Source organism: Rhinopithecus roxellana, chromosome 15 (assembly GCF_007565055.1).
Source record: "Rhinopithecus roxellana isolate Shanxi Qingling chromosome 15, ASM756505v1, whole genome shotgun sequence".
Taxonomy (NCBI): Eukaryota; Metazoa; Chordata; class Mammalia; order Primates; family Cercopithecidae; genus Rhinopithecus; species Rhinopithecus roxellana.
In genome coordinates this window covers 41,925,028-41,936,729 of record NC_044563.1, presented here as the reverse complement: position 1 = coordinate 41,936,729, position 11,702 = coordinate 41,925,028, and the positions used below count along the sequence as shown (strand labels likewise).

Sequence of the window (11,702 nt, the reverse complement as noted above, 5' to 3'; positions counted from 1 at the left end):
CGTCTTCCACGCTAGACACGCTGTGTCTAGGATGCTCCCAGGAAGGGGCTGGGGGAGCCACATCGCTTCGCCTGACACCAACCACCCTAGGAATCAGTACACCTAGTGGGCATGTGGCCTTAAAGACTCCCTTTAGAGAACCTCAATGAAGATTTTTTTAAAGATCAATTTATTAGGCCGGGCGCGGGCGCGGTGGCTCACGCCTGTAATCCCAGGCCTCTGGGAGGCCGAGACTGGTGGATGACCTGAGGTTGGGAGTTTGAGACTAGCCTGACCAAAATGGAGAAACCCCATCTCTACTAAAAGTACAAAATTAGCCGAGCATGGTGGCACATGCGTGTAATCCCAGCTACTGGGGAGGCCGAGTCAGGAGAGTCGCTTGTACCCGGAGGAAGAGGTGGCAGTGAGCCAATATCAAGCCATTACATTCCGGCCTGGGCAACAAGAGGCAAACTCCGTCTCAATTTAAAAAAAAAAAAAAAAAAAAAGTCAATTTATTGAAGGGTATTTTCTGTGTAATTTTGTATTTTTAATCGTTATCCGATTTGCTAAGTTTTACAAGTGAAAGGGCCCCTTGTATCCAAGGCAGTTTTGATACACTTGCCTGAAAACCTTGTATTTAAAATACTGTTTCTAGTAATAAATACTGATGATATCTGTAGGAGTTTACACAGAAATCATGGGATTCTCTCCTTTTTGGCTGTTTGGTCTTTTCTTCTCATTGTGGGAGCACGTGCACACTGGATGTTGTTATTAATTAGGTTAAGTGATGCCGGATATTTCTATTTGATGGAGGGATTGACTCCTTCAGCCACTTGATCAAGTGAGACAGAGAGATCGGGTTTTATTGTATCTTTTTAAAAAGTATCCATACAGTCATATATTGGGGGAAAACATTTATCATCAAATTATAAGACAATGCAGAGATAAGCATGTATAGCTTGCTAGAATTAAACTCATTTTAAGCAGGGAGTTTTAGATAAACTGAATACAAAATTTTTAACATATTAAAAATATACATGAGAAAAACGTGTCATTTGATAAAATAGGGGAAATGTAATAAATGATTACAGAAATACAAAATTAAGCCTTATGTGCTCCTAAGTAAATCGAATCCAGGCATCCTTAAAATGTAAAAAAAGGATGCAGCAAGAGTAAGGAGCCCAGAATGATGCAAATTACAGGAATGGGGAGGAGGTGATGTTTAGAACAAGCAAAGAGAATGCAATGGGAAGCAAACTTCTTCTAGGCAAATTCTCCTGGAGTGGACCAGGCAGCCCTCTCTTCTAGACTCAGTTCCAAAGAGTCCATTATGTGGTGTTTCTTTTATTTTTCCCTTGAGGACAGCCCTTGGTGTTTAGTTCAACCTCATGCGGACCTCATGGAATTTCGAAGACGTGGGGCCTTGGCATTGTGGCACCTTCCTGCCACACATACATAATTCACAGCATTACCAAGTCCCTATGATCCCTATCCTCACCTCTGTCAGCCGAGGACCCAGCCAGGCAGTGCCACGTGGTCTCCCAGGCACACTTCTTTAAGCCGCTTTCCCTGCTGCGAAAGTTCTCAAGGCACTGGTCTGGGCAGTGTCACACGGGAGAGATGGAGAGGTAAATACAGGTCTTAAAATGTGATATTCTGTGAATCTCTTCACAGACTGTAAAACAAATGTATGTGGCACATATACACTGTGGAGTACTATGCAGCCATGAAAAAGGATGAGTTCATGTCCTTTGCAGGGACATGGATGAAGCTGGAAACCATTATTCTTAGGAAGCTAACACAAGAATAGAAAACCAAACACTGCATGTTCTCACTCATAAGTGGGAGTTGAATACTGAGAACACATGTACACAGCGAGGGGAACATCACACACCAGGGCCAGTTAGGGGTGGGGGACAGGCCCTGGGGAGGGATATCACTGGGATAAATACCTAATGTAGATTATGGGTTGATGGGTGCAGCAAACCACTGTGGCACGTGTATACCTATGTAACAAACCTGAACGTTCTGCACGTGTCCCCAGAACTTACAGTATAATAATAAAAAAAGTTTATGTCTTAATGTTGATGTTAACTTACCATAAATTAAATTATGTGTGTGTGTGTATACATATATATATGCATTTGAAAAATTAGGCATAACATCAAATTCATTTATTTCAAGCTTCTTACTTTACACATTAAAATATTTTATGTATGTATATAATTTTCTTCTGCCTGAAAAATACTTAGTTTCTCTCTTTGATTGAAATGATTCCTGTATCTCATCCTGGTTAATTTTTAAGTTTCCTAACGATTACCTCCCAAAATATCATTCAATATTCTAACTTCTAGTATCAATTAATGGAGTTCACAATTTATCTAAACATATTTATCTATAATATAACATTTGTGTGTTTCAATTCTTCTTCTTAAACTTCTCATTGAGATTCATTAATTTGTTGCATTTTCATCTTATCTTTGTTTTACAGAATTCTTTTTTATGAAGAGATCACAATTTATTTAGCAATTCTACTATTGATTAGTATTTATTTTGTCTCCAATTTGGAGCTACTATAAAAATTGATGCAATGATCAACACTGTGTTTATCTAGAAATACGCATAGGCAACCTGTGGAATCTATTTTAGAGTTAGAATCTAGCCCATAAGGAATGCTCATAGTCAATTTGCCAAAAAGTATTTCAGTTTACGTCCCTCCAGCCATGAATAACTTTCACTGATTCTTTGTCTTTCACAACACACAATATTATGTGTCTTTAAATTTTGCTAATTTTTATGGAGGCCTGTAGTTCAACTTATGGATTAATCTTTATTATTCTGAGGACTAATACAAGTAATCCCTTTTTCATATTTGTCCAGTTATTTATGCCTCCAATTTTATGAAGTGCTTGTTCAAATATTTTCCCAATTTTATATTGGGTTCATTTTCTTTTATTGATTACATTCATTAATCACATGTATTGTATTTTATTGCATATATATTGGGTTAAATATTTTTCTCCACTCTTTGTTTGCATTTTAATTCTTGGATGGTATATTTTGAAACACAGAAGTCATCATTTTTGATATAAACTAACTAAATTTTCCTTCTTAATTGTTACATTTTTGTCTTGGTTAGGAAATCTTTCTCTGTGAGAATATTTTATTGTGTTCCCTTCACCTTCAGAACGTGAATCCATGTGGAAATGAACTGGGTATGGTTTGAGGTAGAGGTCAGTATACAGTTATGTCCATTTGAATATTTAATTGATCCAGCATTGTCCTGATCACTTTGTAAATTTCACTGTAGGAAAACACTCTAATAATGCATGAGCATTTGTATATAAGATGAGATTTACAAAGATAAGCACAGCATAGGAGGTCAAATAAGATGACCTCAAAGTATAGATTCATAAATAAAATACATGGATAAGTATAATACTGTTAGATGAAGAGACAGAAAATATTGCCAGGTTACCATTGAGTCTTTTGACTCCAAGATTTTTCATGAAGCCCAAGATCCCTACTTTCTTCCTTTGATTTTAACTTCATTTAGACAACTCTGTCATCTATTGTTTCACTTTGTGACATTCAGAAATAATGAAAAACCAGAGAATATATTCTATTCCATACATCATGGGTAGTGATTTTCCAAAAATGATTAAACAAAGAACCAATACACATAGTTTTAATGTTTTCACCATATTTAATAGAAACACTATTAATGAGGTTTGATGACATTAGAACACAACTAAAGACATTAAATATAACTTATTTGTCCTGTTTGATGAGGTGCAAAAAAGAGGACTTTCTGTGACAAATGGGTTCCCACAGCATATAGACACACTTCTGACTTGTCTCTGATCAGAAGTGACTACAGCAAAAGACAAGCCTGAGAGGAGTTGAGAAGGAGCAATTAGAGATGGTGTATATAAGGGAACTTTGATCAACATCAACAAAGCTCATGGTTCTACCTTCACAATCCAGGAATAATCCTACTCAACTGGTAGGTCTTGGAACATATTGCACCACAAGTGGGGAGGTGGTAAAGAGACTGCCGTGAGCATCCTCCTTAACACATCCAAGAAGAAAGAGTCCCTCCTCTCCATCTATCTTATCATTCTGTCTCTTCTCTTTCCAATAATTGTTACAGACACCAAAAGCCCAATTCCAAGAGTCCCCCACATGAACCTCCCAATAATATTTGCCAGATGTGAAAGTCTGAGCACCCCATACAAGAAAACGTTCAGATTTTGCAGTGATATGGGGATCATCTTGAGGGTCACATCCAACATTCATGCTTCTCAATTCTCCATACAGGAAGATACGACTATTGCCTCTTTCAGGCTGCAGAGTAAAATCAACTGCAAAAATAGTAAAAAAAAAAAAAAAAAAAAAAAAGTATAGATACATGTAAATAATAGAAATTAGAATTCTTGAGGGAAAATTTGTTCTACCAAGAATTTACTTTACCAAGAAATTTGAAGTTACAAGGACAGGAGAATTTTGATTACAACATTTAATCAAGTATAAGGATGATTAATATTCTCTATAGAAAAAACAACATCCTAAAAACAGACATTGAAAATGTATTGAAAACTCAAAAATTGAGAGTTGAATATAAAACCAGCCTGTTTTAATCCAATTTCCAATGTAAAACAGAAATGTTATATGCCCGAATGCCCTTTAGCTATAAAGGTCATTATTAAAATATTTCTTGTTCTTAAATACTAGTGATATACTTTTGACAGGAATGGTAAGATTTTAGCTTACTCAAGCACTGCTCTAGAAAACTGGATAAAAGTCCATATGTTCAAATTATAAGTGGTAACTGAAGGCAGATTTTTGCAAAATATTTCACCAGTCACTCTGTGGACTTCCCTGCTAGCTCTAGATTGAAACTGAATTTTAGATTTTATATGTAGGTCTTCATGTTGTAACTGAACTGAAATTATCATTTCTATTTTTACTTCCTATTTACAAAATAATTTCTTCTTTCTTTTTACATAGTAAGTCAAATTTTTACATTGTATCAATAATACACATTTATTATAAGAAAATACAAATACTCCAACAAACTGCTGTGAACTCTATTCCCCAAAAAAACTGTTTTTTAACAATGCAAGTCAAATACAGTAAAGAAATGTAAAATTTTTACGTAACTTTGGATTATTAAGCTTCCTTCTTAGTATTGTTCCATTTATTCAATTTTTTATTTCTTATGTCATTCCATTTACCCAAAATATAGTTCTATCCATGTGAGCCCAGAACATATTTGTTTTTCACTATGTTTTACTCTTCATGTTATAAATTGGACAATAAATAGAAACCCAGATATAATAGGGTTGCATAGTCATATCGTTCACTTCCTTCTGAAATGAAATAAAGATTTGGTGAAGGATAAAATACTACCCCCATGATTCTAACAAGAAGTAACACACTGTGGGAATTCTATCAATGGGCCCTGCACTGAGCTCTGGATTCAAAGGCTCGGGCACTTGCAGCAGCAGGGACTCATACCTGCAAGGAGAAAGATGCAGTTACCACATCTATAGCCATAAAGTACATAAAAATCACTACTTTTATTTAAAAGACATTTCATGAGAATCCCTTTAACCCACACATTTGCTAATTCCAAAATTATGATTTTCTGTTTCAGATTCATTCTTATTCACAGTTTGTAATTTTCAAGCATGATAGAAAAGTCTCTCTGAGTGAGAATTCATTTGGGTCTTTCTTCTTATTGCTCCAAATTAGTAAGGATCATTAATCTTAAGAGCAAGAGAATATTCAAAAATAAAATTCTGGGTTCCAGACTTCACCAGAATGTCCTGATGTCACCATCTGGAAAGGTGGGGTTATTTTTAAGACTGCTGCATCTGTTACTTCCCTCTCAAGGCCAGGGTGTTGAGATTTGCTCCAGGCAGGGACATCTGCCTTTTATAACTGAGGTTCTCTGGAGGCCTACACAGTTCAAATATTCCAAATAGTTTGTTTCATTTATTTTTCAAAATTATATATTTAAATATAAACTAGAAATCATCAACACTTTTCACTGCAAAAATACTTTCCCTTTTTCTCTCTGGCTTCCCCTGGTTGACTTTGTAGCCATGTAGTAAATGTAACATTTTCTCTTTCAAATATGCAGGTTTTTGAGCAATAAAGAGGAAATTAGGAATAGAGATGCTCACTTTTTTATTCTTCTTTCGTTTTTTTCTTTCTATTTTATTTTATTTATTTTTTGTTTGTTTTTTGGTTTTGCAGAACTTTCATTGGACTGCCTAATATAATCACTGAGTATAGCAACAAAAGAGAAGACAACATAGAGTGGGGTGTGGAGAAAGTACAACCAGCACAAGGTTATATCAATATCGGAATCAATTCTTTCTTCCAGCTGTATTTTTTCACTAGAGAACACTAGATATGTTTATGTAAATAAGGCCAGAAGCAGAGGCTCACGCCTGTAATTCCAGCACTTTGGGAGGCCAAGTCAGGCAGATCACCTGAGGTCAGGAGTTTGAGACCAGTCTGGCCAACATGGTGAAATCCCATCTCTACTAAAAATACAAAAACGTATTGGTGGTACACGCCTGCAATCCCAGCTACTCAGGAGCCTGAGGCAGAAGAATTGCTTGAAACCGGTAGGTGGAGGTTGAAGTGAGCAGAGATCGTGCCATCGCACTCCAGATTGGGAGACAGACGCCCACTAATAGGAAACTTTGAGAAAAGTGATTATATACACATAGACAAACAATTATATGTTTACCAAGCGATTTGTAATGTAATGTGTATCTAATATTCAGAATATAAGATCAATATTCCCATAATCACGTCTGATGTACCATCCTCCACATTTGAAAATAGGTAATTCCCAAGTTTCAAGGACAAACTGTTGTCGTAAGTGAGCTATTTTTACTAAAATCTAAAATTGGACAGAATTAATATGTGATATTATCAAATATTCTGACAGTGTAATGTAGGTACCGTCAGCTACCATTTGATATGCTTGTATAAATTTCATGGAGAATGTTATTGGGAAAATGCATGAAAATCCTTACACATAAGTTTGTCTCTGACCCAGCAATTCCAGTACTAGGAAAGGGTTCTAAAATCTTCACTGGACAACAGCAGGCAAACATAAATTCTAGCCTCAAGTATTTCTGTCTATGCTTCAAATAATACATATACCATATGCAGCAGATAAAAAACCTTCTCTCTTGTTTCTTTGTTTCACAATGATTGAATCATGTAACTTCAGGATTTTAATACATTGTATTTCTCAGTGTTTTGGCAGGTGACCTGCATTGAGAGCCCTCAGCTCTTCTCTCCATCTTCCTTCCTGTGGCTCTACTTTCTGCTCTCAGCATCCCAAACATCAGTCAGCAAAGCTATGTGACTTGTGCTTCTAACGAAAAGAAGAAAGAAGAAAACAAGAAGAGAGGAGGAAGAGCAGGAATGGGAGGAATTTTTTGAAAACTTATGAATTTACCGCAATGCTGCAGTTTGAAGTTTACAGAATAGTACAAAAGTTTTTACGAAAGAGAAGATTCATTGGCTACTACTGCCTTAAAAATAAGTCTTTAACTTTTTAAAAAGTTATGCTAAATATACTATTATGGATTAAAGTAGAAAATAACATTGTAATTAATATATTTTTGGTTTTTAATGATGAGTCATTAAAAGGGATTTATGTAAAGTCATTAAAAGTCACTTTATGTAAACTTAAAAAGGTAACATTGGGCTGGCCATGGTCATTCACATGTGTAATCCGAGCACTTTGGTAGGCTAAGGTGGGTGGATCACCGGAGGTTGAGAGTTCAAGACCATCCTGACCAACATAGCAAGACGTATTCTCTACTAAAACTACAAAACATAGCCAGGTAAGGTGGTAAGTACCGGTAGTCCCAGATAATCTGGGGTACTGAGGCTCGAGAATTGCTTGAACCCGGGAGGTGGAGGTTGCAGTGTGCCGAAATCATGCCACTGTACTCCAGCCTGGCCAAAAGAGTGAGATCCTGCCTAAAAAAAAAAAAAAAAAAAACAAGATCAAATAATGGCATCAGACAACTGATATAGTTGTCATCATTGGCATGCATTTGTGGAAGTTTTTTTTAAAAAATAGATTAGACAATTATGCAATTAGGTAAAGCCAATCAAAAAGAAAAGGTTTTGCCTTTGAAACTGGAGTAAATAAGCCTTCTGTTAAGAGGGTATCCATGCATAGTTTCAATTTAGAAAATTTTTAAAAAAATGTGTAGAAAAATGTTTTGAGAAAAGTATCCAGACTTTGGAAGTTCCCCACAAAGTCGAAGTAAGAAAATTCAGTATTCTACATTAATAAAAACAAAACAAAACAAAACAAACAAAACAAAAAACCTGAGTGGTGACCATTAGGATGCCAAGATACAACCACCAGTGAGTTCTAAATTACAAAGCATCCAGCCTGGCTCACTTTGAGAACTTTTCTTCTAAAATTATATTCATAAGGTCTTTCATATTTCAATCTAATTTATAGTTCTCTAAACCCTAGAGTTTAGAGAAAGTGAGTCCCAATCTTCCCTTTCTTTTGAAACCTAAGTAGGCTCAGGACTTTCTTCCTACTAGGAAAATAGTTCCATAAGCTAAGGATTGGAAAACTAAGGTGTCTCCTAGATAAATGGGTAGTTTGTCTAATTCCATGTGTCTAATCAGAAAGCCACAGGTAGGCCGGGTGTGGTGGCTGATGCCTGTCATCTCAGCACTTTGGGAGGCTGAGGTGGGCAGATCATGAAGTCAGGAGATCGAGACCATGCTGGCTAACATGGTGAAACCCTGTCTCTACTAAACATTAACCGGGCGTGGTGGCGGGCGCCTGTAGTCCCAGCTACTCGGGAGGCTGAGGCAGGAGACAGGCATGAACCCGGGAGAAGGAGCTTGCAGTGAGCCGAGATCGTGCCACTGCACTCCAGCCTGGGCAACAGAGTGAGACTCCTTCTCAACAAAAAAAAAAAAAAAAAAAAAAAAAAAAAGGAAGAAAGCCACAGGTAGATATTGAACACTTGAAATCTTATTCTGAATTGGACTGTAAGTGTAAAATGCAAAGTGGATGTCAAAATTTAGTATGAAAGGTAGAAAGGCAGGGTGCAGTGGTTCAATCCTGTAATCACAGCACTTTGGGAAGCAGATACAGGAGAATTGCTTTAGACTTCAAGAGCGGCCTTGGCAGCGTGGTGAGACCTTATTCCTGCAAGAAAAAGAAAAAAATTAGCTGAGCATGGTGGTATGTGCCTGTAATCCCAACTATTAGGGAATTTGAGATGGGAGGATTGCTGGAACACATGAGGTTGAGGCTGCAGTTATTTAGGATCTGGTCACTGCCCTCCAGTTTGGGCAATAGAGTGAGACCCTGTGTCAAAAAAATAATAAGAAGAACAAAAATATAAGACATCTCACTAATATATGCAATGTTTATTATGTTCTAAATATTTTGGATATATTCAGTTAAACTATTTTATTAAAATTAATTTCAATTGTTTCTAATTGTTTTATAATATCACCAGAAAAATTTATTCCCTTCCCTCTCCTTTATAGTTCCCTTGCAAATGCATGAACCAATGATGAAAATAAGTCTAATTAAATAATATTCAAGATACCTAACAATAAAACATTTGAAATATAATTAAAATAATGCTAAAAAGGAAATGTATGTCATTAAATTCATCTGTAATTAACAAGGAAAGGTTTATTCCAAAACAACCAGACAAATACTAGGAAATTCATGCAATGAAAAGTAAAGAAAATTTGAAAAAATAATTGCAGAAAATTGGTTAAAAAATATAAAATAGATAAAATCAATAAAGTCAAAAGCAGGGTCTTCAAATAGGAAAATTAAATTGATAAATTTCCAGCAAGACTCATTTAAAACAGAAAAAGGGAGTTCAAACCATGAGCTAACAGACAGACACACAGGTCATCCTCAGGCTAAATAGTCAATAAGATTTTAAGAACAACTTAATATCTACACATTTGACAATTTCAGTGAAATGAGAAAATTCTTGAAAAACCACCTGACAAAATCTAACAAAAGAAGACATAGAAAACTGAAATATATGGTTTGGATTATAAAAGTCTACCCTATTATTAAAAAAAAAAAAAACTCACAAAGAGAACTCCAGTGATACCTTTCAGTGAAACCTTGAAAACATTTGAGAAAGTAATAACACAGCTAGACAACCCGTCTAGAGAACAGAAAAAAAAGTTATACATCTCAAATCATGATGTTGTTTTTTATTATTATTGTCTTTTTCTTTTTGTAGACAACTTTTCTCTCTGTTTCCCAGGCTGAAGTTCAGAGGCAGGATCATAGTTCACAGCAGGCTCAAACTCCTTGTCTTAAGTGATCCTCCTGTCTTGGCCTCCCAACGTGCTGGGATGACACTTTGCCCAGCCCAAGTGTATAACTTTAATACCCAATCTTGATACACATGAAGTATGAGAAATGAAAATTGCCATACAGACTTTAACATAAATATAGGGGCAAAAATTCAAAAAAAGTTATTAACTAATCAAATCTTGTGAGAGACAAGGGCATAATACATGTGCAAGTGGAGCTTATTCTAGGACAGTAGAGTTTAACATCAGAATGTGGAATAAATGTGAATCACCACAGGAACAGGAGAAAATACATGTTATTGTTCTTGTAGATAGAGAAGGGAAACATTTGATATAATTAAATGGTCATTTATGATTTTAAAGATATTATTAAAAAACTAAAATAGATGGAAACTTTCACAATCTAATAAGAATATAAAAAGTTAGAACCAACTCTATATTTAATGGAGAATTGAAAGCTTCTACCCAAGAATGGAAATGAGATGTGAATTCTGCTGTCACTGCTTGTTTTCAACATCTTGCAAGATGTCCTCTTCAATGCAACCAGACGAGAAAAAGAAACAAATAATGTGAGGGTTGGACAGAAATAAATCTATGATAATTGCATGATTAGCATAACATGATGTGACATTAAAAGTTATGTGAAATTTATAAACTACTAGACATATTATTGAAATGAGTAAGAGATTTAATCATGCACGCTTCTTAGACAACAATTAAAAGTGAGAATAAAGTTAAAATGTATTTAAGTATTATACAAAGAATCAATACATAGAAATAAAGCTAAAGGGAGATGCACAAGTCTGTGCATAAAAACCATAAAACACTATTGAAAGAAATGTTTAAAATATAAGTAAAGGAGATATCCTATGTTTGTGGATTTGAAGGTAAGATTTGAAGCTATCCCATGTTTCTGGATTTGAATGCAAATTCAACAAATAAGAAAATTAGTTTTTTGTTTTGTTTTGCTTATTTTTTTTGCATGTGTGTGAACATTCAGAACTTGATTTTAAATGTATATATGTAGCTGGGGCTCTGAAAGCATTTTTTAGCTGTAGAGTGCAAGGGTCAGACCACAACAGTACAGAGGAGTTAGTACTCCGTTATCAGACTCATCACCTCTATTCATACCTGAAAGGCACAGATAAAATTGTCATCATTCTGTTGGGGATGACATTGTGCAAGACAGGTGATACATTCCAGGAGAAACAGAGCATAAACATCAGTCTAGAAAAGCCCTTGATAACTGCACTGTTCCAAGTAGGCCATCTGAGCTCACTCAGAATATAGTGGACTTCTATTCTGCAGTAAACTCATATTCACAGGAAGTCACAATCTTATGCATTACT

At 35.5% G+C, this 11,702-nt stretch overlaps 1 pseudogene; it reads right to left on the bottom strand.

Moving 5' to 3' along the window:
- Positions 1–3,846: 3,846 nt before the first annotated feature.
- On the bottom strand, positions 3,847–5,915 carry LOC104677796 (annotated as a pseudogene).
- Between the last annotated feature and the right edge of the window lie 5,787 nt (positions 5,916–11,702).